Raw genomic sequence first — 27,252 nt, forward strand, 5'->3', positions numbered from 1 at the left:
TGACCCATCTTGTACATCACTTGATAATACAGTTACATCTGTAGATTAGAGAGTTGTATGTTGGACACAGAAGTTTTGAGCAGAATGGAAATGAAACAGGAAATGTCTAACAAAATATTAGAAGATATTTAGACTTGTTTCCTTATCTGAATCTTTATATTAGAAGGTATTTAGACTTGTTTCCTTATTTGAGTCTTTATGTTAGAAGGTATTTAGACTTGTTTCCTTATTTGAGTCTTTATGTTAGAAGGTATTTAGACTTGTTTCCTTATTTGAGTCTTTATGTTAGAAGGTATTTAGACTTGTTTCCTTATTTGAGTCTTTATATTAGAAGGTATTTAGACTTGTTTTCTTGTTTGAGTATTTATATTAGAAGGTATTTAGACTTGTTTCCTTATATGAGTCTTTGAAATCTTATGCCTGTAACTTTTTTTAACTCTGTTACTAAAGATTTGTTTCTTAATTCTTTGCACTGGCTAAACTCTCATTTTTCATTTATTAACAAATTTACAACCAAGAACTTTTACCACTGTCATAAGTTTTTATATGAAGTTCAGAAGTTTTTGTGGTGGTTGATTGAAGTCTGTAATATTAAAAGTGTAATTAATTTCTTCACTTATATTAACACCTAATCATACACAAGTTTTGAAATCTAGAGAGTGATTTAATTTCCAGATTGCAAAGTGTTAAATCTTTCAGTGTAGTAAATCATTGTCACTCAGTTAACTGAAATGTAGATTTAAACTGTCTTTTAGCTCATTTGAAAATATTAGCTTTACTGTGAGAAGAACTGAAGAAATCAGAGAATATTTTGTTATTCTTGTAACTTGATTGTGAATTATTGACATGATTTGCAACACGTACTTCGTCCAGTAATCCACCCAGGTGATTCGTCCATGAAACTTTCTAGTTTTGTTTATATATTAAGTTTTAATTACTTTTAAAGTATTGTTATAGCTACATAATCTTGTATTACAATTATTACCTTCATTGAGTCTCTGTCCATATATTCCTTCTTGTAAGATATTGGTTTCAAAAATAAATTCATCATCTTACTTCCATCCAAACAACAAAATTGATATTTTTGTCAATTGTTGATCTCACTGGTTGCTCTTTTGTGGTATTAAGGTATAAAGTTTATGACTGGAGCTAATTTTGTCTGTAACACAATTTAGAAATAAACAAATAATCATAAATAGTTTGAAACAAACTGTCTTTCAGAGCGGTATCCATTTGAATAGTGACAAAATTATCACACTTGAACACTAATGAAGCACTTTGTTTGCAATGAGTACATGATTGATACAGTGCTTTGTACGTGCTGCTGTTCTTTTAAGACACTCTGCCATTATATATGTGCCATCTCTGTATTCAGTAAAACCCTTGCCTTTTAATTATTTTGATGTAACATTAATTCTTATGTTTAATATGCACAGAGAAATAAGGTGTTTTTTGTTATATAACAGAGGAGTATAATAAGAACAGTTTCTTTTGTTTATAAACTGATTGTAGAAACGACATTCTGTACAAGAATGCTATCCAAACATTTACTGTAAAATAAAGAATAAAGGCAGTTTTAAGCTCTCAAAAATTGCATTGTTTTATTTCAAACTTTAAATACATAGATAAAAATGACATCTAATTCAACCTATTTTAGATATACCCCAGTTTATTAAAGGTAATATGTTGAGCATAGAGGTTTTTCCTTTTTTAATGAGTTTATTGTATGTAAAATGTGACACTATTATTGGAACCATATAACACATGACACTTATTGACACCACTGTATTGTACATTATATTTAGTTTGTTTTTTACTGAGTTTCCTGTATTATATGTAAAATGTGACACTGTTATTGGAACCATTGTGTTTTATATAACACATGACACTGTAATTGACAGCACTGTGTTGTACATTAAATTTAGTTAATATAACATTTGCTCTTGTTATTTAGTCTACTGTAATGTACACAAATGTACTGTGTTGCCTATAACATTTTGTTTTGTTACTGGACTTGCTGTTTTATACATAAAACATGGCAGAACTTTTAATGGCAGTTTATTACATAAGCTGATAACAGTAATCCAGCATAGCCACGGGTTCGAATCCACGTCACACCAAACATGCTTGCCTTTTCAGCCGTGGGGGCATTATAATGTGACGGTCAATCCCACTATTCGTTAGTAAAAGAGTAGCGCAAGAGTTGGTGGTGGATGGTGATGACTAGCTGCCTTCCCTCTAGTCTTATACTACTAAATTATGGACGTCTAGTTCAGATAGCCCTCGTGTAGCTTTGCGAAATTGAAAACAAACAAATATGTTCTTAACAATACTAGTAAAAATATTTTTTCTCAACTAGAACCTAACCCATTCAGAATCTTAAACTAGTGATCTCTTTTCTACAGAACATAGTTTTAAATCAGGGGCCTTTATATTATTGGTTCCATAATTTATCTTGTAAACTTTAGTAATACTACGTTTTTAATCCTTTTTTAACTCAAGAGAAACTCACTAACCCATCAGTCACTTTACTGGTAGCAAGGGCCCAATTTAACAGAAACTCACTAACCCATTAATCACTTTACTGGTAGCAAGGGCCCAATTTAACAGAAACTCACTGACCCATCAGTCACTTTACTGGTAGCAAGGGCCCAATTTAACAGAAACTCACTGACTTTACTGGAATCAAGGGCCCAATTTAACAGAAACTCACTAACCCATTAGTCACTTTACTGGTAGCAAGGGCCCAATTTAACAGAAACTCACTAACCCATCAGTCACTTTACTGGTAGCAAGGGCCCAATTTAACAGAAACTCACTAACCCATCAGTCACTTTACTGGTAGCAAGGGCCCAATTTAACAGAAACTCACTAACCCATCAGTCACTTTACTGGTAGCAAGGGCCCAATTTAACAGAAACTCACTAACCCATCAGTCACTTTACTGGTAGCAAGGGCCCAATTTAACCAGACATTAGCAGTGGCCTTTTGCTCTCTTTCCAACAATCAAATTAGCTAGTTTTTTTTACTGATATGAAAAGGAATCACAGATGCAGAGTCAAATGTGGAACAAATCTACACTTTCTTTTTCCAGGTAACAAATAATGCCCTGAATAAAAACTAACAAATTAGTAAGACACGATTACTTTAGTGAATTCATATTGACTTTCATACACAACACTTCACTGATGCTTTTTTATATACAATACAAGGACAAGAGAATATTTTGTCATTATTTCAATTTTTGGGACTGATTCTTCCATGTCATTACAAAATGTAGATTTCAACACTATAGTAATGCTTCACTGATACCTATTGACAACTGAATGAACTGGGGATGAGAATAATCATTTTTTTAGAATTCCCCTATACCTGTATCAAGGGCATGTCATAAGGGTTCTGCTACCTGTATCAAGGACATGTCATAAGGGTTCTGCTACCTGTATCAAGGGCATGTCATAAGGGCTCTGCTACCTGTATCAAGGGCATGTCATAAGGGCTCTGCTACCTGTATCAAGGGCATGTCATAAGGGCTCTGCTACCTGTATCAAGGGCATGTCATAATGGTTCTGCTACCTGTATCAAGGGCATGTCATAAGGGTTCTGCTACCTGTATCAAGGGCATGTCATAAGGGTTCTGCTACCTGTATCAAGGGCATGTCATAATGGTTCTGCTACCTGTATCAAGGGCATGTCATAAGGGTTCTGCTACCTGTATCAAGGGCATGTCATAAGGGTTCTGCTACCTGTATCAAGGGCATGTCATAAGGGCTCTGCTACCTGTATCAAGGGCATGTCATAGGGCTCTGCTACCTGTATCAAGGGCATGTCATAAGGGCTCTGCTACCTGTATCAAGGGCATGTCATAATGGTTCTGCTACCTGTATCAAGGGCATGTCATAAGGTTCTGCTACCTGTATCAAGGGCATGTCATAAGGGTTCTGCTACCTGTATCAAGGGCATGTCATAATGGTTCTGCTACCTGTATCAAGGGCATGTCATAAGGGTTCTGCTTGAATGAACATACTGATCAAATTTAGAGTCTGAAATAATTGTCATGGTATCCTTTCTCCTGTGCCAAAGGAGAAATAAACTCAGTGATACAGATGTTAAGAATCTTCATTCATGTTGCCTTTAGGACAAAAGGAAGACTGCCACTGATCTAAGGCGTAAGATAAAGAACCAGATGACAGAAAAGTGTCCAGATATACAGTATAAAAAAGATTCAACAATAATGGAATATTTGGTCGAGTAGCAGTTTAAACAAAAAAAAAAAAAAACATGTTTACTTCAATCTCCAAATATTGTCATCACTGAAATTCGCCAAAAAAGTACAAAACTGGTTAGTGTTGATGATTGAAAAAAGGGAGTTATGGACGGATGAGTCCAAATTTGAAATGTTTGGTTCAATGTATTGGTTGTACGTCTGGTAGAAGATGGGTGAGAAATACGTACGCCAATTTATGGCACCTACCATGAATAATAGTGGAGGCAGTGTAATGGTTTGGAATGTTTTTCTCCAGAGACGGTAAGAGATACTTGCAAGATACATGATATAATAGACCAGCACATATACCATCAGATGCTGATCCGTCATGGTATACCCAGAAGTTTGTGTATTATTGGTAAATAATTCTCTCACCGAGAAGATATGACCTCAAACATTCATACAACCTTTGCAGATGATACAGAGGTTCCCACAGAGCTCTGATTTCAACTCTGTTGAGTGGATCTAGAATTTGATAGATTAGAAATTTAGCAACTCAAAAGTTTTTTCCAAAGAAACTTTATGGGAGTGTATTAGAGACATTTGGAGTAAAATCCCAAAGGACACGTTGATTAGATATGTTGCAACAGTACCTCAAAGACTATCTATCGTTATTAAAATAAAAGGGAAACCCAAAATATGAACTGTTTGCTGAACTCAAGCACTTCCACTTAGTTTATGTTGTACTAAATATGAAGATTAATAATATTTTGATGTTTCACCTGTGATTTGCCTTCCATTGTTTCATGAAAATTACTTGAAACCTCAATTTTTACTTTCTCTAACACTTTCACACAATACTGTAGGATGTTTTTGCAATATAGAAGTGAAGCTGTAATTTATATGGCAGGTATTATTACCGCTATTAATAAATGATTATAAGCGACTCTCCAACCATTAAACTCTTGCATACTCTATTCGCTTATTAAGCATGAAAGATGTGAGGTCTTGTATCCAATTTATAATTCCCTTTAAACTCTTGGGGAAACCTCTTACTATAGTTCTCTCAACTATCTGACTGAATATGATATATATTTGCCCCCCAGTGACTCAGCGGTGTGTCTGCGGACTTATAACGCTAAAAACTGGGCTCCGATACCCGTGGTGGACAGAGCACAGATTGCCCATTGTGTAGCTTTGTGCTTAATTAACAACAACAACAATCATCTTTATATCTACAACCCTTTCAGTAATGGAGACATTATAACGTAGCAGACAATACCACAACTGGTTTTAAAGAATATCTCAAGAGCTGGTAGTATTGACTGGCTGCCTTCTCTCGAGTTTCTTATTCAGTTCAGTTGGGTGAGCAGAAAAATGGCAGTTTCTGTTAAACATTTCTAGTAAGGCAGATTAACACACACTGTTAAACTTTACATCTTTCTAGTGAACAAATTCGCCTGGATTATCTAAACATCTGAGTAGGTCGATCAGTTACTTTGAATAGAAGGGACGTATAATAATAGTATACAACAATAGTAAAGGTTCAAATCAATCAGTTGACAATAGTAGTAAGCTTTAAAATAATCTACTTTTCCCGTTTGTCTGTTATTGGTATAGTGTTACATTAGACAGCTACTAATTTATTACAGGACTTTCCACAAAATGAACGATTTTTCTCCTACTTTTAGTGCATCCTTCGACTAAAATTCTCTGAGAACAATTCTGTCATTATCCGTACTTTAATACTCTGCTTATATCTTCATAGACATCAGAGAAGAAACAACTTCTAAAGCATTTTGATCGCTTAGATTTCGCAATCATAAATAGCTGCAACTTGTCACTACCACTTGCACTGGCACAAGAAGCAACTGTTATGAAATATTGATACTTTACTGTACTTTGAACTCTGTGGTTTACTAAAGAATGACGAAGCTACGACTTATAGAATATTCCAGTCTCATTTATACTGTAGGTCTCTATCAGTTCACAACCTATCAGAGCTTTTGGTATACTTTATATTCCTGTTTTGATTGGCACATCCAATCTTACCGCCCAGCTTTGTTTGTTTTTTTTTTTGTGTTCTTCGAAACGTTGTAGCCATCCACAGAGCATCCAAGTTGATTAGCGAGTCGATAAACATTTTATCATTAATATTTGTTAATGTAACATCACAAATTCATAGATATTACATTGGATGAGTAACACGACAAATTCATAGATATTAAACTGGATGAGTCCTTTCAATGTCTTGCCCTTCTTTACTGATTTGGATCTTCTGGAAAGTTAATCCACTTATCTTTGATGAGAATGATGTTAGATGTGGTTTACTTCTCTATGATATTTTGTCGTATATTTAAATGGCTACTGTTGATATCAAGGTTTACAGTTGTATAAACAAACATCGCATTTTAATTATGCTGATATTTTTAAACGTCTTCGTTTTGAAGCATTGTGACTTGAGATTAATATAGCATGAATCATTCTGACGACCTCTCGATATCTGTTATACTATAGAACTCTACTGTGAAGGTCGGTACCCACTAGTTAGTACGGGAGTTTATGGTCTTTAGTTTCTATTCTGATTAAACCCTGCTTGGAGCCATGTACAAAGTGAATAATGTCCAATGAAAATGTATGTTTTTTATAAGAATTTACTGCTCGTATCATGGGTTATTGATCAAATTTCCCATTGTTAAGATTTGCTATTATGAAAAATCATCCGAATTGTGAGCAGTCCGGATTTTGTGGACTAACGAAAGATCAATGTTTGCACACTGTTAACCTGAAGATGACCTAAAAATATCGAAACGTTGTTCTCTTCTTTATTTTAATAAAAGTTTTAATACCCATACCAGCCATCTTGAGATACGTGTTTTCGCAAAAATTAAGCTATATCGTGGAGCCCCCAGTTGAATCGAGTGGAGGTCACATGAGTTCAGCCATTTTCCCCCCTCTTGCTCTTTATGAAATGGCACTTCTACTTGAAACAATAAATTTTGATCCATTTTAAGAATGCAGTAGTATTGATACAAGACTTATTAACTGTTTAAAACGTCCATTTCAACATTAAACTCCACACGAGGCTGGACATGAAAATAGCAGTTTATATAGACATTGTTTTTTTGTTTTTTGAATTTCGCAAAAAACTACTCGAGGGCTATTTGTGCTAGCCGTCCCTAATTTAACAGTGTAAGATTACAGGGAAGACAGCTAGTCATCACCACCAACCGCCAACTCTTGGGCTACTCTTTTACCAACGAATAGTGAAATTGACCGTCACATTATAACGCCACCACGGCTGAAAGGGCGGGCGTGTTTGGCGCGACGGGGATGTGAACCCGCGACCCTCAGATTACGAGTCGCACGTCTTAACACGCTTGGCCATGCCGGGCCTAACAAAGGGAGTAATATGTGGTCCTCATTTGATACTTTTCTTAGGCAGTATTTAAGGGTTCTTATGGATTGGCCATGCCGGGCCCTTATATGGACATATATAGTGACGTACACCATGTAATGTCTGATACAATTTTTACTCAAATGTTAACATTGTCTAATTTGTAACGATCTTACTAATGGGTCCGTAAATAGACGAGCTTTTACATTAAACATATAAATATAACGGAAGTTTCTAATGGAGTCATGTGATATTAAAGCAAAGTTAAGGTATTTTCTACCGCTACTTATCGTAATGTTTTATAACTGTACTCTGCATATACTTTTAGTCACCTCGTCAACAAACGAAGCTGTATATTATATATTTTTCCACCAACTACGCGCTTGTGCAAATTAATTGAAACAAGACGGAAAATTACGTTTTCAATTTTTTGCGTTTAATTTCTGAGAATCCAAAAATTACCCACAAATTAATACATGATATGACCGCCTTTATTTTTCAGAAGATCGTTAATCCGCTTTGGCATCGAGTCCACGAGTTGATTGCAATCTTTACTAATTTTTGGATTGCGGTACCATACCTCAATTATGGCCTCAATTAGCTTATCTTTCTAGTACAGTCTTTTCCCCGAAGTCTTTCTTTACAAATCGCCCAAAGATTTTCAATAGGATATAAGTCCGAAGAGTTTCCAGGCCAGTCCAGCACCTTTATTTCCGTTGTAGTCATAAAATTCTTCACAAGTTTCGATGTGTGGCACAGAGCCAGATCTTGCTGAAAATGCCAGATCCATTTGGAAATATCTTTTTCAATTCTGGAACGACTCTTCTCTACAAAACTTCGATGTACTGTGGTCCTCGCATTATACCTTCTACGATATGTAAGCCTCCGACGTCATAGTAGCTGAAAAAGCCCCAAAACATCTTCTTCAAGGGATGTTTTACGAACTGATTGATGTGAGGTTCTCGAAGTTTTTCACCTGGAGATCTGCGAACATGCAGACTTATTTGACTCTGTACGAATAAATGAGTCTCGTCACTGAATAACACCTTCCTCCATTGTTCTTGCGTCCAGTTCTTGTATTTCAGACCTCATTGATACCGTTTTTTCTTCATTGAGTTGGTAAGAAGTTGTTTTTTGACTGGTCACCTTGCCCTTCTAACGCAATTTCGAATGACGTAATATTCCTCAACATTTCTTCATATATCCCAAAAATAGTTCGACCGTACTGCAAAACACAGCTAATGACGCCGTCTGTGTGAAAAAATGACTATTAAAAGAAATCAGCGGATCTAGCGAGTCTACACCGGCCGCCATATTGAAAATATTGTAAAATGACCATTTGTTTCAATTAATTTGCACAAGGGTGTATATAACGTATAAGGATAACAAGTAATCCGTTAGTTCACCTACCCTGCCCCGCCCATTAAATTAAACTTACCAAACACTGAAAATCAGCCATTATATTCAAACATTTAGCAAGTCTTTCCTTAAATTTTCTGCTTTTACCACATTTCAAGATAAACCACTAGAGAGGCGAGTTACCCTGTTAAAAAAATCTAAGATGACCACCTGCCCTTCAAAGTTTGTATTTGTGTTTCCTATTTATACTGTTCTCAAGTACAAACACAAAAGTGTAGCGACAAGGGATTGCGCCTATAATTACTTTTTCTTTTAACTTTTGTTTCCAATCTGTAACTTAGATGGAACTTTTGTTTACTGCAGATGGCGGTTTATTAATTAACAATACAATTTTTTTTTCAACAATGAGCTTTACTACTAATCTTCAAACGCACGTTTTAGATTCAAATATAATTTATTATATAAACCAGCTGAGGTAAAATGTATCTCATGGCGGCTGATATGGATATTAACGCTTTTACTAATAAAGCAGAGAACAACATTTCAACCTTCTATGCTTTATAAGTAAAAGTGTTAACAACACCCATACCAGCCACCCTGAGATACATTTTTACTTCAAGTGGATTTCTCATCATCATGATACCAGTTGAAGCTTCGTACTGTCAGTTACAGTTCTGTTAAAGTGCAAAGTTCCTGAAAAGGCTGTAACATGAAACACTGAGTGTCTAGTAACGTTGGTAAAAGAGTAGCCCAAGAGTTGGCGGTGGGTGGTGATGACTAGCTGCCTTCCCTCTAGTCTTACACTGCCAAATTAGGGACGGCTAGCACAGATAGCCCTCGAGTATCTTTGTGCGAAAATTCCAAAAAAACAAAACAAAAAAAAAACACACACCAATATACAGAAATCAAGTAAATTTTGAATTGCCATCTATTGCTTTAAATGTACACTTCAAACCGGAAATTTCGTAAGGGAAGTTGTCAGTAGCTTTGATCTTTACCTGGTTTACGTATTGTGATTGAACTTTCGAATATTTAAGTTTGTAACTGTGCGTGTTTTAACATAGAATGGTATAGTATATTATCAGTAATTAGTCTAGATTTCTTTTTTAACCTAGAAAACCTGCTTAATTTTTGAAAACCTATACATAATCGTAGAGAACAGAATTAATGTTGTCAAAATTTCGTAATATACTATCTCAGTATCTGAACTGACATTTTAAGTAAAAAAGATCGAATTCGAACTCGAAGCCATTCTGATTTTTTTTTATTTTTATATATTTGTTGTTATGCCAATGAAATCATTAGTTTTTTACTAAACTGCACAATTACCACAACTTACATTGGTTTAATCTTGTTTGTTTTTTTAGGCTCGTTTCTTCAGAGAACAGGATATTGATGGTACGTATTCCCTTTTTTTTTTCTTTTTCTTTTAGTTTTTTCGTGGCCTGGATAAAATGGAATTAGACATAGCTATAAGATTAATGCACTGTTTCAGAAAATACAAAATTTAATTATATTTCTTTTTGGTTATTTAATTAAAATGAATGAAATAATTTGTCACACTCTTTTCCAGAATTTCGTGATTGTTTTTATCTGAATGCCCGAAGTGGTCAGATACGTGGTTTAGATGAGCTTACGCTTATAATGAGATCGCTTGGGATGAACCCAACTATTACAGAACTGAAGAAATATTTTAAAGACAAAGGTATTTCAAAAGTTGTCAAACATTTGTAAATTGAAAACAATGTTTTTCTTGTGTGGTAGTAATCTATGTTTTTGGTTCTTCTGAAAAATAAAACCCAGCATAAATACATTTTTTAAACCATAAGTATTTGTTTTCAATACCGATATATTGTTAAGGTTTGTTCGTTTTCTCTCATTACATTTGTAAATATCTTGTAAGCATTTCAAAAACTGGGAAAACCTGTCAGTAAAAGATTGGATTAGTAAGGAGCACCAGTACAAGTCTTGTTGCTACTCTTTGTTAATGGCTGAAAATGTTCATTAACAGTGAGTGATCAAACTGACAAAACAATGCATTCTAGTTGTTTATAAGTAGAAATGTAAGAAAGCTATATTTAATTAACTGAATTTATTGCCAAGTTGCTTTTTAGTTTCTAAGTACATAACTTGCTTTGATCAGAATGTAATCACTGTATAATCTGTATAATCAGAGTGTATTTTTAAACTTGCAGTGTTAGCATGTTTAATACAAAGTGCCAGACACTTTGGTTTTGGATGCATTTCTGAAAGTTTTTGTTCTTATTAATGAATTAAGAACAAGGTACTGATTTTCTTATGACTGAAATTGTGAGATAATTTCTACCAGTAGTTTATTGTGTTTTTAGCTTTTGATTTATACTGTTCACAGGAAAAGCCTGTAATATATGTAGATATGTACAAGCTGAGATATTTGTGGAATGCTTTTAAATACACATGTTACCATGGATATTATCACTGTAAAAACTGTTGTTGTTGTTTTTTTGTTTACAACATTTGAAAGTCTTTTCATTTAGTTTATTTTGTTATCAAACTATACCTGTAGTAAAACAAACTTGTGATAACCATTAACAAATAGTGTTTTGTATATGTGTTATCACAGTGTTGAGTGTAACTGTGTGTTTATATCACAGACACTGGTTTTATTCTATTTTATACAATATATAGTTAATGTTAGTTGGTCATGCACAATGACATTTTGTTTAAAGCTATAGTTCTTTGTACATGTATTATTGTTACTGGAAAGCTGAACTCTGGTTATGTATGTTGTTTAATAAAATCTATAAACACTATATGTGTTACCACTGAATAAAACCTTTAAACCAATGTATCCTGTTTTTCTTGTTACATTTGATTTAGGTGGAAAGATTTCTTTTGCTGACTTTTTGGATATTATGCACACACACACAAAGAAAGAGAATGTTCCGGAAGAAATAATAAATGCATTTAGAGCTACCGATAAGGGAAAAAGTGGACAGATTTCTGCTCGAGAACTGCGACGTATTCTTGTTAACTTGGGGGAGAGACTGAACTTTAAAGAAGGTAAATTTGAATTTAATATTCATGTCATTGGCATGATCATGGGAAAACTTAGCAGTGTTTTTATTATTCTTTATGTTTTCAGCAAAACACTAATGTGCTAATAGGACTTTGTTGGAGACATTTAATTGTATTTATGATAACATATTTTTGTCACATATCAGACACCACTTATAAAGCTTTGGTAGCTATTTGTTTGGGAAGAACTTGTTTGTTTTGTCATTTTCTTGTAGGCTTGGAGTATTAGCAGTTATAACGTAATCTCCAATAGACAATCATGTTTTTAGGCTATGTTCTGAGACTAGCTGCACTTCTGTACTATAGTTGGTATTGTAAAAACTTACATTTTAATATAACCACTTCTCTACTACAGTTGACCCCTTGGTGTGGATTCCCGTATGTGGTGAGGGGACCACCCAGGGAAGGTTCTGTTCTTTCAGTTTACCTCCTCTGGGATCTAAACATCCACCCACGTGTTTGCCGTGCGTGGTGATCCGTGAAGGGAAGGAGAGGATACTGGTGGTTGAGGGGTCCAACCCTAATGCACCACTTTGGTCATGAATTCCTGTAGATGGGTGGCCTTGAGGTGGCATCCCTTGAGTAAATTGGCTGATCCACTTGAGCTAGGGTCAACCAAGTACCAGTGTTGGATGTTCTCAACAGGTGTTGTGGACATTGTATCTGATTCTGGTGTTTGGATATAGTGCTCACAAGACCCTGCTTTGCTGCAGTGTTCTTGTTTGACATTGTAGTGCATCCCCTTGTAGGGCTCCATGGTGGGTGGGGTCAGTGGGTGCCAAAATATTTCCTTTCTTTATTATGGATACTACAATTAAAAATCTTAATAAAATAGTGAAAAAACAGTCCATAGGTAAATGACCATGTCTTGAAGATTCTGAGCAGCAATCTTCAATATCTGTAACACCTGTTGCATCTCAGTTTCTTATCCTACATTCTCTCTCAATCAAACCTTTAGGGCAAATGTCTCTCTTTTTCATTCAGAAGGGACTAGAGGGACTAGCTCTCCTAAGTCAGTAAAAAAGCTTGATCTGGTGAGATGTTGGTGGAAACATCCACATCTCAACACTGAACTCCTTTTGCATTCAAAGGCAGTTGGGTATAAACTTATTGAGGTTACACCTCATGCCACTTTGAATTCATCATGAGGAGTTATTGTTGAGAGGTATTTACAGAACATCCTCGAGTCAGAGATTCTCACTGGTTTCTCCACTCAATAAGTTTCTGAAGTGAGGCATATCTCCACTCACAAAGATGAAATTACGATGCTGACCCATGTCCTCCTTCTGACATTTACATCACCACGTCCACCTGCCACCATCAAGGCAGGTAATCTTAATTGCAGGGAATGGCCATACATTTTAAACCCTCTTCGATGTTTCCAGTGTCAGTAGTTTAGTCACTCAAAGACGTCATATCGTGGTTCCTTTACATGTGCTCATTGCAGTGGCAAGAACCATGATGCCTGTGAGTGTGAAATGGACTCACATTGTATCAATTGCAATGGCTCTTACCCCTCCCACTTTTGTTCTTGCCTTAAATGGTTGGAAGAAAAAGAGGTGCAGCATTTGAAAATGATTCATAACATTACTTTTCCAGAGGCTTGAAAGTTGCTGTTCACCACTTCATCTTGGACATATTCTGCTGCACTTTATTCCACAACTGCAGTGGGAGTGCAGTTGGATCTCTCTGTGCCTCCAAAAGAATTGTTCTCAAACCAGATAAAAAGTCTTTTGACCTCCATGGTTAAAAAGGTTGATGAATCAACTTCAACACCCATCTCTGTCCCTTACATACATTCCAACAAATCCCAAGATCCACTTCCTTTGGTTCTGGGTATAGGCATTTCCTTGGACACGTCTTCTTCTCCCACCTCAAGATGCAAAATGATCTTTCAGTCACTGGAATCCCCTTCCAACAACAAAGACCTGCCCAACCAATCCAGGGCAGGATCCATGGAGGTTGATAGATCTCACTCAAATAAAGACAGTAAAGAAAAAGATGTGGTCATAAACAGTTGAGCTCTCCACCCAATTTGCCTACACATAAATAAAAATGGCCACCTCGATACAATGGAACTGTCGAGTTCATATTTTAATCTGGATGAGGTCAAAACATTGATTGTTTCCTACCATTGTGCATGTCTTTCCTTACAGGAAACATTTCTGAAACCTGCCAATACAGTCACCTCTTTACAGTTTTATTTGTACAGAAATGGTAGGCTGTGTGATGGATGAGTCATGGTGGGGTGGCACTGTTGGTTGATCAGCATGTGCCCACCCTGTCTTTGCCACTTGACACACCCTTGGAGGCTGTAGCCATCCATGTTTCCTTGGGTCATACCATCACTGTTTGTTCTCTCTACCTGTTGCCTGAAGAGACATATGATCAATCAGACCTTGATCCTTTCATTGAACAGTTGTCATCTCCATTTTTAATCATTGGGGGACTTTAATGGACATCATCCCTTATGGAGAAGAGCTGATACTGATAGGAGAGGTCTCTCTGTAGAGTGTATGTTGTCTGATCACAACCTTTCTCTTTTCAGTACAGGTTCTTCTACTTATTTTCATGCATATAGTCAGTTCTTTACTGCTGTTTATCTCTCCGTCAGTAACTGGCTGTATTATACAAGCAACTGCCCAATGTATTCCTAAAACCTCAACACATTTTCCACTATATCCTCATCCATGGTGGAATCTTGCCTGCCACATGGTACAGAAGGCTAAAAATGGGCCTGGGATACTTTTCGTAGATATCCCACCCTCTCAAACCTCATTGCTTTCCAGCAGGCCTGTGCACATGTTTGGTGGGTAAGACATCAAAGCCAGAAGGAATCTTGGATTAAGTTCACAACCAGTATATCTTGTACCACCATTTCCAAATTCATATGGGACAAGACTCGAAAGGTCAGTGGGCAATATAATTCTGTCCCTCTCTCAATCTTGCTCTTTGGTGGCCAGCAAGATGCTGGTACCCAGAGCATTGCCAATACTCTCAGTGAAAGCTTTTTGCCAGGTATCTAGCACTTTTGCTTCTTCCTCCACCTTCTTAGCCATCAGGAATTGGGCAAAGCAATCACCTCTTTCCTTTCAAGCTAATTTTCTCTATGATTATAATCATCCCTTTACACTGGTGGAACTCAAACTGGCCCTTCATGAGTCTGGCAGTACATCAGTTGGACTGGATGATATACACTATGAAATGCTGTGCCATCTATCTCATGCTTCTCTTGCTATTTTTCTGATTTGTTTTTAACCAGATCTGCCAGGAAAATGTTTTTCCTAATGCCTAGTTCCAGGCTATTGTCCTACCTTTCTCTAAGCTTGGGAAGGATCCCATGATTCCTTCAAAGTACTGTCCAACTGCTTTGACAATCTGTCTCTATAAGACCTTAGAGAGGATGGTTAATGTTCATCTTGTTTGGTTCCTCAAATCAACTAACCTCCCCTCACCCACCCAGTGTGGGTTCTAACAACAGCACTCCACCATGGACCACTTGATTTGACTTGAAACATCAATCAGGGAAGCCTTTTTCAAGCGGCAACATCTTGTATCAATATTCTTTGGCGTTGAGAAGGCTTATGATACAATTTGGACGAATGGCATTTTGCAAGACCTCCATATATATGGGTTAGGTGACCATTTGCCCATTTTTATTAAACATCTTTTAATGGATAGGAGATTCCAAGTTCACAGGGTTCAACACTTTCCCGTTCTTTTCTACAGGAACTTGGAGTCTGCTAGGGCTGTGTTTTGAGTGTCACACTTTTCAGTATAAAAATTCATGCCATCACTGAAAAACTCACTCTTACTGTTGCAAATGGGCTCTATGTCGACGACTTTCACATTTCATGTCAGTCGTCGAACGTGAGGTATATTGAGCAGCAGCTACAGACTGCCCTTAATCATTTACTGAAGTGTACCACAGGAAACAGCTTTAACTTATCTCTCCCTCAAACTGTTTGCATGCACTTTTGCCACCAACGGGGTATTCACTCTGATCCTGAACTCTGTATCGGTGAAGTTGTGCTACCTGTGGTCCCTGAGGCAAAGTTCTTGGGGCTTATCTTTGACCCTAAGCTTACTTTTATATCACATATTAAGCAGCTATGGGTCAAATGTACAAGAGCACTGAACATCCTCCATGTTCTCTTTTCCACCACTTTGGGAGCAGATCGATGTTCTATGCTAAAGATATATCGTGCTTTTATTCGATTGAAACATGACTATGGATCAATAGTCTATGGCCTTAAAGGTGCTGGACCCCATTCATCATCAAGGACTTCAGCTCCACACTTGTGCTTTCTGCACTTCCCTAGTTCAGAGTCTTCTTTGCACCTCCGCTTTTGAAACTGGCTTTACTATATGCTTCGAAACTTTGTTCTTTACCAATGCATCCCACCTGGGGTTGTGTTTTCCTTCCTTGGTGGGCCATACTTTTTCAGAACAGATGATCTGCCATTGCTCCTTTTGGCCTTCATATCCAGACACAGTTGGATGAATTGGGTCTGTCCTTGGATAACATTGCTGTATCCACTGGTCAGCCCATTCCACCATGGCTTCTTACAATTTCCAAATGTTACCTATTTTTAAGTCATCTGAGAAAATCAGACACTCCCAATTGGAAATACTGTCTGTTATTTGCTGGACATCTTTCGAACCATCCTTCCGTTCCTATTTATACAGATGGTTCAAAATCAGGTGACTGTGTGGGCTCTGCTGTGGTTTGTTGTGGTTCGGTAGTTGCACACAGAATCCCCTCTACAATTTCTGTGTTCACTACTGAACTGTCTGCCATTTCTCTTGCCTTGGATCACATAGACACTAAGCAGTACTCAAATTACACTATTTATACTGACTTTCTTAAATCTCTACTAGTCCTGTAAATGTTTCACCTTAGTTCACAACCTGTTCTTGCTGATATTCAAAACCAACTGGTCCATTTCTCTTTAACATCTACTTCTATCCAGTTTTTCTGGATACTTGGCCACATTAATATTTGCGGCAACAAGTTCGCTGACACCGCAGCTAATTCTATCTGTTCTTGCACTATCACTACTGCACCTGTTCCGTACATGGATTATGTTCCTGTATTCTAAGCTTGGCTCCATGCCAGCTGGCAGCTGACTTAGAATGAGCAACATGTAAACAAGCTTTTCCAAATAAATCCCTATATTGGATTTTGGGCGTCTTTCTTCCTCAAGGATCGGAAAGAGGAAGTTGTTCTAACTAGACTACACATTGGTCACAGTTTTTTAACTCATTGATTTCTTTTATCTGGAATTGATGCACCAATGTGTAGTCTGTGTAACACTCGGGTCACAATAAGCCACATTTTACTTTCTTGCCGTTGTTATGACCCTCAGTGACAGCACCATTTTAAACATGTTTTGTCCCAAGGTTTGTCCATAACATTAGATAGTGTTATTGGTGATGGTGACAGTGTCCACCTTGGTAATGTTTTTAGTTTTGCAAAGGCCATTAATCTTTTTAATGCCATTTAAGTTTTTAATTTATCTATTAGACCTTTTTTAATATGATTCCCTTTTAAGAATCAAAGTCCGTCTATTTTGATTTGAAATTAGAAAATGGCCGTAACGTCAATTAACTCGGAACCAGAACTGGAAAGGCCAACTTCAGGTGACTGACGGTGGTTTTTGTACTTACCTTTTAGTCTTCCTGATGAGTTATGATAATTACAGTTATGTTACAGAAAGTCCTTTACAATTTGTATTACTATAGTTTATTAACGTTGTAGACTAGATGTAAATATTGGTTTTATGCTATTTATGTTTTTTTAAACTTTGTTTTGTTTTACCTTAATTTCCTTTTATGAATTTTACTAAATTTATTTTAAGATTTTACCAGATGTCTGGCACAGATAGTTTAGCTGCATTGTGCCATAAAACACCAAATCAACTACAGATGATATTGTACAAACTGACATTTAACAGAACCACTTCTCTACTATAGTTGGTATTGTACAAACTAACATTTTAATGTAACCACTTCTCCACTATAGTTAGTATTGTACAAACATTTTAACGTAACCACTTCTCTACTACAGTTAATATTCTACAAACGTACATTTTAACATAACTTCTCTTCTATAGCTAATATTGTACAAACTAACATTTTACATTTTAGTTCTGTACTATAGTTGGTATTGTACAAACTAACATTTTACATAACTACTGCTGTTCTGTAGTTGGTATTGTACAAACTTACAATTTACATAACTACTTCTATACTGTAGTTGGTATTCTACAAACTAACATTTTACATAACTACTGCTGTTCTGTAGTTGGTATTGTACAAACTAACATTTTACATAACTACTGCTGTTCTGTAGTTGGTATTCTACAAATAATTTACATAACTACTTCTATACTGTAGTTGGTATTGTACAAACATTTTACATAACTACTTCTATACTGTAGTTGGTATTGTACAAGTTTACATTTTAACATAACTTCTCTACTATAGAAACTAACATTTTAACATAACCACTTCTGTACTATAGTTGGTATTGTACAAACATTTTAAAATTACCACTTCTCTACTATAGTTGGTATTGTACAAACTGATATTTTAACATAACCACTTTTCTACTATAGTTGGAATTGTACAAACATTTTAAAATTACCACTTCTCTACTATAGTTGGTATTGTACAAACTAATGTTTTAACATAACTGCTTCTCTGCTATAGTTGGTGTTGTAGAAACTAACATTTTAACATAACTTCTCTACTATAGTTGGTATTGTTGAAACTAACATTTTAACATGACCACTTCCGTACCATAGTTGGTATTGTAAATATTTACATTTTAACTTAAACACCTCTCTGCTACATTCAATATTGTACAAACTTACATTTTAAGATAACCACTTCTCCACTATAATTAGTATTTTACAAACTAACATTTTAACATAATCACTTCTCTAATACAATTGGTATTGTACAAACTAACGTTTTAACATAACCACTTCTCTACTATAGTTGGTATTGTACAAACTAATGTTTTAACATAACATCTTCTCTGGTAGTGTTTTTATTGTATAAACTTAGAGTAACCTAGTCATGTCTTTGAAAGTCAGTGTAATGTTTTTGTGTTATGTGTAGTTTTTCTATATATAAGTCAGTGTAATTTTTTTGTGTTGTGTAGTTTTCTATATATATTTTTCAGTGGATCGCATCTTCAGGGAAGCCAATATTTCCCCAAATGGGTACGTCAGATACGAGGAGTTTGTTCGTGTTGTTTGTGCTCCAATTCCAGATTATTACTAATTAAACAATTACATATAAGAAATTTATCAACGTTTTTGTTTATCAATAATTAATTTATGGTACATGTGGTTGTGGAAAATTGATTTTATTTTACTATGATAAGTGGAAGAATTCTGAATTTGAATGTTTTTTTTTTAAGTATTTATATATTTTTAACTATTAGATGTGTTTAATATTTTTATGATGAAATTATTAACAAGAGAAAACCAGTATTAGTAATAATTTGTCCATCATTACATTTCTTTCATTGTAAATAATGATGATTCATTTGACATTTTAGTCAAACATTTATATAGTTATTGTCATATTTAAAAGTAGTAATGAACGAATATGTACATGTAATCAGTAGAGAATAAAAACCTGTTTTGTATTTTCATGGTAATAGTAGAAGTTTTAAAGTTGTTCTTTGTCTAAATTATAGTATATCACCAGTTACTTTTGTGTTGTACTTTATCTAAACTGTAGTATATCACCAGTTACTTTTGCGTTGTACTTTATCTAAACTGTAGTATATCACCAGTTACTTTTGCGTTGTACTTTATCTAAACTGTAGTATATCACCAGTTACTTTTGTGTTGTACTTTATCTAAACTGTAGTATATCACCAGTTACTTTTGTGTTGTACTTTATCTAAACTGTAGTATATCACCAGTTACTTTTGTGTTGTACTTTATTTAAACTGTAGTATATCACCAGTTACTTTTGTGTTGTACTTTATCTAAACTGTAGTATATCACCAGTTACTTTTGTGTTGTACTTTATCTAAACTGTAGTATATTGCCAGTTACTTTTGTGTTGTACTTTATCTAAACTGTAGTATATCGCCAGTTACTTTTGTGTTGTACTTTATCTAAACTGTAGTATATCGCCAGTTACTTTTGTGTTGTACTTTATGTAAACTGTAGTATAATATCACCAGTTACTTTTGTGTTGTACTTTATCTAAACTGTAGTATAATATCACCAGGTACTTTTGTGTTGTACTTTATCTAAACTGTAGTATAATATCACTAGTTATTTTTGTGTTGTACTTTATCTAAACTGTAGTATATCACCAGTTACTTTTGTGTTGTACTTTATCTAAACTGTAGTATAATATCACCAGTTACTTTTGTGTTGTACTTTATCCAGACTGTAGTATAATATCACTAGTTACTTTTGTGTTGTACTTTATCTAAACTGTAGTATAATATCACTAGTAATTTTTAAAATAGACTCTATTTCTGATTCTACCAATTTACTTCTGCATGTGATCGAACCAAACCCAAGAAGTCTTCTAATGTCATAAAACATAGATAGCTAGGAAGAGATTTCCCACCTCCAATAATTTTTTTCTCAATCAAACTACTGAAAGAAGTAATTTCAACTGACAGTTTAAAGAAGAACACATTCTGGTCACCACAGCCAGGTGGGAATCACACTACAGTTGAAAATGAATGAATTCGATACCTTAACAATTATGATAAAACATTGTTTATTACATAATTTTAATTTAAGTTTATTAAATACTATTGAATTACATTTCTAACATTTTAACTTATTGGATAGGAGGTTTTCAAATTCACGAGATAAACAAAATGGTACAAAGCTGTTAATTATATAAAGAACAATTATCTGGTTGAGCCATTAGTAATGTGGACATCATAAAGAACACACGTCTCATGTGGTTGAGTCAGTAGTTATATAGACGTCATGAAGAATAATTCTGTAGTTCAGGCATTAGTTATATGGATGTCATATAGAACAATTATATAGTTGTCATGGGTTGTATAGATGTCATAAAGAACAATTCTCTAGTTGAGTCATTAGTTCTATGGACACCATAAAGAACAATTATCTAGTTGAGTTATTAGTTATACAGACGTCATGAAGAACAATCATCTGGTTGAGTCATTAGTTATATAGATACCATAAACACAGTTCTGTAGTTCAGGCATTAGTTATATGGGCATCATAAAGAACAATTATCTAGTTCAGTCATTAGTTATTTAGACCCTCATAAGTAACAATTCTTTAATTGAGTCATTAGTTATGTAGATGTCATGAAGAATTGTCTATTTGAGTCATTAGTTATATCAACATCATAAAGAACAATTGTCTATTTGAGTCATTAGTTATATGGACTTCATTTAAAACAGTTCCAGTTTAATAATTAAATTGTTTGGTTTTTATATTAGACAATTCTCCAGTTGAGTCATTAGTTATATGGGCATCATAAAGAACAATTATCTAGTTCAGTCATTAGTTATTTAGACGTCATAAAGAACAATTCTTTAATTGAGTCATTAGTTATGTAGATGTCATGAAGAATTCTCTGGTTGAGTCATTAGTTATATGGATGCCATGAAGAATTGTCTATTTGAGTCATTAGTTATATCAACATCATAAAGAACAATTATTTAGTTGAGTCATTAGTTATATGGACATCATAAAGAACAATTATCTGGTTGAGTCATTAGTTATATGGACATCATAAAGAACAATTATCTGGTTGAGTCATTAGTTATATGGACGTCATAAAGAACAATTATCTGGTTGAGTCATTAGTTATATGGACGTCATAAAGAACAATTATCTGGTTGAGTCATTAGTTATATGGACGTCATAAAGAACAATTATCTGGTTGAGTCATTAGTTATATGGACGTCATAAAGAACAATTATCTGGTTGAGTTATTAGTTATATGGACTTCTTCCTACACTTATGTTATTTCTTGCTTGTTGAAGAAACTGTTGACATCAGTTTTCAACATTTTTGCTGACACCATCACATGTGTGGAGAGTTTTGAGACTTCGACCTCTGGAACGAAAGTTTCCTGCTTTCAACATTTTTTGTGTTTCTTCAGTGTTGTGTAAATATGTTCTAGAAATTTAAGAATGTTAATTCAACTGAAGAATAAAATTGTCGCAAAATTATCACATTGTAGAATTAACTGTAAGGGCCGATATGTCAAGGATTTCAGTTGTGGGTAAATGTGTTCTGTGGATATTATGTGTCAGTATGAAGGTTTTTGATTGAGACCTTCAGCCTAATAAAGAGAACCAAGTGTAATCTGTTAATATCTTCATACGGGTTTACTGCTACTCTCTTTACTGAACTTTGTGTTACTATATATACTTGTAGATGTCGCTAACCTCGTTTTAACCCCTCTTTCCCGTACACCGTCCAAAAACTCGTATTTATAAATGCACGTGATATATCACGTGCCTTTTGGCGCTGCTTGAATATGGTTTTCATATTTTTATCGTCCTCAAAGAATTATCTCAGCAATAAATGTATAAAAAAGTCGTTTCTTTACCGTCTTATGTCATTATAAGTCTCTCAATTGTCCAATGTTCTATAACAGTGGTACATGTACCACTAAGCGTTGTAACAGAGATTTCTCCACGCGAACATTAGCACTAAAATACATTTGTAACTAAAATATATATAATACATATGTTTATATTAAAACATTCCATCTTCAACCCAAATTCATGCCCTTTCGGTGGTAGGTCTATGGATTTACAACGTGAAGATAATTTCCCTCAGTGGACACAGCAAATAGCTCTAGTGGTAAGTCTCCGGACTTACAACGTTAGAAACCAGATTTCGATACGTGATGGGCAAATCACAGATAGCCCGTTGTGTAGCTTTATGGTTAATTACAAACAAACAATTCCAATGTGGCTTTACGATAAAACACACATTCCTATATTCGTGGCTTCCACAGGATCTCCAACTAACATGTTTATAGTAATACGAGCTCAAGCTAGCATACTCTAGTTTTGCTTAACAAGCTAACAGCTAAACGTACTGCTTCCTAGCAAATCTCTAGACAAAAACTTAATATTGTATTTAACCTCTGTACAATGTATTAAAACTAGTAAACATGTATAGTGCAAAACCAGAGGAATAGCAGGGCCACTTGTGAAATTCACAGAATTGTGGTGAAACAGAGAAATAACAGGGCCATTTGTGAAATTCACAGAATTGTGGTCAAACCAGAGGAGTAGTAGGACCACTTGTGAAATTCGCAGAATTTTGATCAAACAGAGGAGTAGCAGGGCCAATTGTGAAATGCACAGAATTATGATCAAACAGAGGACTAACAGGGCCAGTTGTGAAATTCACAGAATTATGATCAAACCAGAGGAGTAGCAGGGCCACTTGTCAAATTCACAGAATTATGATCAAACAGAGGACTAACAGGGCCAGTTGTGAAATTCACAGAATTGTGGTCAAACCAGAGGAGTAGCAGGGCCACTTCTGAAATTCGCAGAATTTTGATCAAACAGAGGAGTAGCAGGGCCAATTGTGAAATGCACAGAATTATGATCAAACAGAGGAGTAACAGGGCCAATTGTGAAATTCACAGAATTATGATCAAACCAGAGGAGTAGCAGGGCCACTTGTGAAATTCGCAGAATTATGATCAAACAGAGGAGTAGCAGAGCCAGTTGTGAAATTCACAGAATTATGATCAAACAGAGGAGTAGCAGGGCCAGTTGTGAAATTCACAAAATTATGATCAAACCAGATAAGAATCAGAGCCAGCTAATTTTACACCTTTTTTGTTTGTAATCATCAACCATATATTAAAATGTTTCAATCTAGAGTTTAAACGATATAACAGAACTAGTCTTGACAAATTTGATCTCCCTCCCCCCCTAAAAAAAAAAAGACTAAATTTTTCCCTTATATGTTCAAAATATCATAGAAATAAAATATACCTCATACAAAGCACTCATTACTATATCATGTTTGGACGTATCTTTAGAGAGTCAGCTTTGGCATGCCTACGGACTTATACTGTTAGAAACCAGGTTTCGATATTCGTGGTGGGCTGAGCACAGGCAGCAGTGAACTATATAGACATATATTCAGGTAGCCGGTGAGCGAGTATTGTATTACCAGTTGTTAACTGTTCTAAAGTATAGTCAAATAAACGGTAGGTGACGTGTGTATAGCTGATAAAAATATGCTTATGCTATTAAACCACATAATGAAAGGAAAGTGTGATTGTAACACACAATTGTTACCATAGCTAGTAAGAGATACTGGATAAATGAAAAAAGAAATTGCATATATTCTCTAGTTTTTTCTTGGTTTCCAACCATAAAGGATACTAAAAAATTGGATAAAATGGCATCTATCGGTACAGCTCGTAACTAAATAAAGAGTAAAAATAAGAAATTATCACCTGTTATCGTAATTTCCAACTAAAATTATTTCACTCCGAACACAATTACTCCTGTAATTGTTATACAGGACAGAAGTCAGTTTCAACAAACTTGGGATAACTTTTGTCATAATTGTTATACAGGACAGAAGTCAGTTTCAACAAACTTGGGATAACTTTTGTCATAATTGTTATACAGGACAGAAGTCAGTTTCAACAAGCTTGGGATAACTTCTATCTTGATTATTATGTACGACAGAAGTTAGTTGGTTTTATATAGTTCTTGAAGGCAACATTGTAACCGTATTACATTGTTTTATGTACCAACAAATTTTTATTTCGAAACATTTACAAACACTTTGTTTTATGAGAAAGTCATGAAATCTTTCTCGGAATAGGTTTTATAAAAAATTAGTTGGTCAAGATAGTGATTTTATTTATTTAAATTTGTGGCAGTTCAGATGTATGTGTGAATTGAATTTACGAATAAAAGTTTGAGACTTAGAAATTATGGCTTGCAAATCAAAAATTCAGTTAAAAATTAGAAACGTTAATAGAATGGAATATTTACATCATTGTATATATTTAGAATCATTTGTCTAAAAATGTTAAAATAATAAATGAATGACTGATATTCAATAAAAAGTAAGTATTGGAATACACGTGAGAAACTACATAAGTAATATCTCTTGGAAAGTAAGTTTGTTGGAAAATGTAGAAGAAACTACAGAAATGCTGCCAAGAGCCAACTTTTCTTCTCTATACCAAAATATAAAAGTGAAGAAAAGGAAAAGGAAAATAATAGGGAGAGATATTTCTTGACCTAAACTTTTACACGACTTAATATTTTATATAACTTAGGTTATTAAATCAAATATCTTTTGTTTACAGGATACGTAAAAAGAGTAAAAAAGCCAGAATAAAACAACAAGCATAATTAATTCAAGAATCACTGATAACAATATACAAATACTTTACTTTCGATTTGGTATTTTCATACAAACTGGAAGACACTTTTCTCCATTTAATATTTTTTCGTTAGTAAAATATGTGTCCTCCAGTGCCCTTAACGGCGACAACTGTTTTCTCTTTGTCCCTTGAGAATGTCAAGCTAGGTCTGTCGAAATTAGCAGGGAGTTTTTTTATATATTTAGTGAATTATTTAATTATTTGTGTATTGTTATGCTGGTTTATTATTATTGTTTTGGATTCTTGTGATTGACTAGTTTGATTTTTTTTACCTTCAATTATAGTTTGCAAATTACTTTACCTTTGTATTTTACGTTATCCATTGAAAGTCTGGATTTCAAAGATTTAATGGTCTTGGTTTCAGTAACTAATTCTTGTTTAGATTTTGTTGTGAGATTATTGAACTACGGCCTAGGGGTGAAGGTTAGAAGCCTCGTTTCTCGTGCAGTGTTATCAAATTTCGTTCTACTGAAACCAGAAATTTTGCGCTTCACTCGTAACTGTCATCAATTTTCCTCTTTTCCACGTTTTACCTTAAATCTTTGGATTTAACAAATTATCTGCGGATTATCTAAGTTCTCACTGTTAAATAATCTAAATTTTAAATACAGTTGTTGGGTTTAAATTAACACTGTCCAATGATCTATATTTTCAATACTGATATCAGACATCAAGAATATACAGTGACCATTATTTAATACTGATATTAGACATTAAGACTGTCCAGTGACCATTATTTAATACTGATATTAGACATTAAGACTGTCCAGTGACCTTTATCTAATACTGATATTAAACATTAACAATGTTCAGTTACCTTTATTTAATACTATTATTTGAAATTAAGAATATAATCAATACTGATATTAGACATTAAGACTGTCCAGTGCCCTTTATTTAATACTAATATTAGACATTGAGACTATCTAGTGTCCTTTATTTAATGCTGACGTTTAGCATTAAGCTTATCTAGTGACTTTTATTTAACAGTAGTCATGACTTTCATCAGTTTATTAACGTATTGTTGAGTAGTAATGACAGTAACGTCTGAGTTTAGTCAGTTTATTAAAGTATTGTTTAGTTTTCATGACTTTAATCAGTTTATTAAAGAACTGTTTAGTTTTCATGACTTTAGTCAGTTTATTAAAGTATTGTTTAGTTTTCATGACTTTAGTCAGTTTATTAAAGTATTGTTTAGTTTTCATGACTTTAGTCAGTTTATTAAAGTATTGTTTAGTTTTCATGACTTTAGTCAGTTTATTAAAGTATTGTTTAGTAGTCATGACTTTAGCAGTTTATTAAAGTATTGTTTAGTTTTCATGACTTTAGTCAGTTTATTAAAGTATTGTTTAGTAATCACGACTGTCATCAGTTTATTAAAGTATTGTTTAGTAGTCACGACTGTCATCAGTTTATTAAAGTATTGTTTAGTAGTCATGAGAGTAACTTTAGTAACTTTAGTCAATTTATTAAGGTATTGTTTAGTACTGATGACAGTAACATCTTACATTAGTCGGTTTATCAAATAAAATATTATTTAATAGTTACCACAGTAATGTTTAACTTTCGTCAGTTTATTAAGGTATTGTTTAGTAGTCATGACGGTAACGTGTGACTTTCACTAGTTCATTAAGGTATTGTTTAGTAGTCATGACGGTAACGTGTGACTTTCATTAGTTCATTAAAGTATTACTTAGTCGTCATGATAGTAATGTCTTACTTTAGTCAGTTTATTACAATATTGTTTAGTTGTCATGACAGTTACGTCTGACTTTCGTCAGTTTATTAAGGTATTGTTTAGTAGTCATGA

At 34.4% G+C, this 27,252-nt stretch overlaps 1 protein-coding gene across 4 annotated transcripts in view; it reads left to right on the plus strand.

Moving 5' to 3' along the window:
• The first annotated feature begins 11,870 nt into the window (after positions 1–11,870).
• LOC143243269 (zinc transporter ZIP6-like) overlaps positions 11,871–27,252 on the plus strand; it is a 39,359-nt gene continuing 23,977 nt past the window's right edge. For all 4 annotated transcript variants that reach the window (XM_076487117.1, XM_076487122.1, XM_076487121.1 and 1 more), the window contains exon 1: positions 11,871–12,005. The gene's annotated coding sequence lies outside the window, so the exon portion shown is untranslated. The remainder of the gene's footprint in view (positions 12,006–27,252) is intronic.

Source organism: Tachypleus tridentatus, unplaced genomic scaffold, assembly GCF_004210375.1.
Source record: "Tachypleus tridentatus isolate NWPU-2018 unplaced genomic scaffold, ASM421037v1 Hic_cluster_2, whole genome shotgun sequence".
NCBI lineage: Eukaryota > Metazoa > Arthropoda > Merostomata > Xiphosura > Limulidae > Tachypleus > Tachypleus tridentatus.